This window comes from Nuphar pumila, chromosome 5 (genome assembly GCF_984573655.1).
Source record: "Nuphar pumila chromosome 5, dmNupPumi1.hap1.1, whole genome shotgun sequence".
Taxonomy (NCBI): Eukaryota; Viridiplantae; Streptophyta; class Magnoliopsida; order Nymphaeales; family Nymphaeaceae; genus Nuphar; species Nuphar pumila.
Window position 1 is genome coordinate 6,376,586 of NC_143253.1, and position 1,780 is coordinate 6,378,365.

Below are 1,780 nucleotides of genomic sequence, written 5' to 3' on the forward strand. Positions count from 1 at the left end.
TGTTTTCATTCACGTGAGAAAGTGGTTCCCTTGAGAATCATTACTTAGAAAACTAAGGACTCGTTTGGTTCATTCTCATGTAAAGAAAAAGACTTTGCATGTGAATGAACATGAATTTCTAAAAAAATCCTGCAATCTCGGCCTTCTCATGTGAAAACTTTTGTAAGAGAGATCGGTATGAAACTATTTACAGGTAAAAAGTGGTAGGTGGTGAAAAAAAAAAACTGAAACCCACTTGTATCAACTTAGTACTTTTCCACCAACTCTTGTTCCTATTCATGACGGGAAAAGATTATATCAGGATTGACAACCAAGCACATTCCCATGTAAGTTGCATGCCTGAAAGAATGTTTCTCAAGAGGCTGTAAGCAAACATGCCCTAAAATATAAGTTTCAAGGTGCATTTGCTTTGATCACTCGGATGATACAATCACAATTGAAAATGTTCAAGTAACAATGTCAGTTTTGTAACCTTTTTTTTTTTTGGAAAGGCAAGCTGGGGTTAGGCACACCCCCAGTTATACAAGATACCATTGGGATTTGAACTTGCAATTAGGGGTGGCAATCGTGTCGGGTTGGCGGGTCGACCCGACGGGTTGGTGGGTCAGCATACCTCAACCCGAACCCGACCCGTTTATTAAACGGGTCGGCTGTGGCAAACAGAACCCTGCCCGTTTAATAAATGGGTAACCCGACACGACCCGCCAACCCATTTAATAAATTGGTTGGGTCGGGTAAACGGATTCTTAGGTTCGGTTGGCGGGTCGGGTTGACCCGCCCGCTTGACCCGTTTATTAAATGGGTCAGCCGAGTTGGCATACCCCCAACCCGAACCCGACCCATTTAATAAGCGGGTTAGGCGGGTCGACCCATTTATTAAACGGGTTGACGGGTCGGGTCAGGTTTTGCCACCCCTACTTGCAATGCGCCCCCCCCCCCCCCCCCCCCACACACACACACCACCACCACCACACACACACACACTTGTTGTTTGCAATGCAAGACTCATTGATCACAATTAGGGATGGCAGTGGACTGGGGCGGGGGATAAGGTCTCCACTCCCGCCCATCTCAAAATCCTACCCTCCATTCTCACACGAGTTTTGATTTTAACCTTCATCCCAGTTTCATGTCCTCTATTCCCGGTCCAAACCGGGACGAGGCTTGGCAGGATCCCATTTTCCCTTAATCCATTGTCATCCCTAAAGAAGGATTAGGGAAGGGGTGAGACGGTGATTGGCATGACGATGGGACAAAGCGGAGGAAGGCATATCTCCATCTCCATCTCCATCTCCATCTCTGCACGGGTTTTGATTTTAACCTCCATCCCCGATCCAAACAATATGATGTGGGGCGGGGCCCGTTTTCCGGTCCACTCCCATACCTAATAACAAGGACACAAGATCTTGGTCATGTATCAAGTACACGGCCAGACGTGAAAGGCAACATGTGATCCACCCACCATGACACCATATTTTTGGTATGCAATCACAAGATTTTTCAATAAAAAAACAATGAAAAAATCGATGTCCTCGTATCCTAATTTTTGAAAACTTTGCCAATTCGCTTCTCTTGGATGTCACGATTCGTGTCATTGTCAATGCGACATATGAAAAGCCGTCCCGTGGCACCTTGCAATCCCGTGGCAAGAACAAGGGCGTTTTCATAAAATTGGACCGCCTCTTCGTTCTTTACCGGCTAATAGCCAGTCACCCGAACCGGTTCACCCTCAAGGCACTAAAAATCATTAGGGCGACGGTTTAGGGCTTCTTTTTGTTTC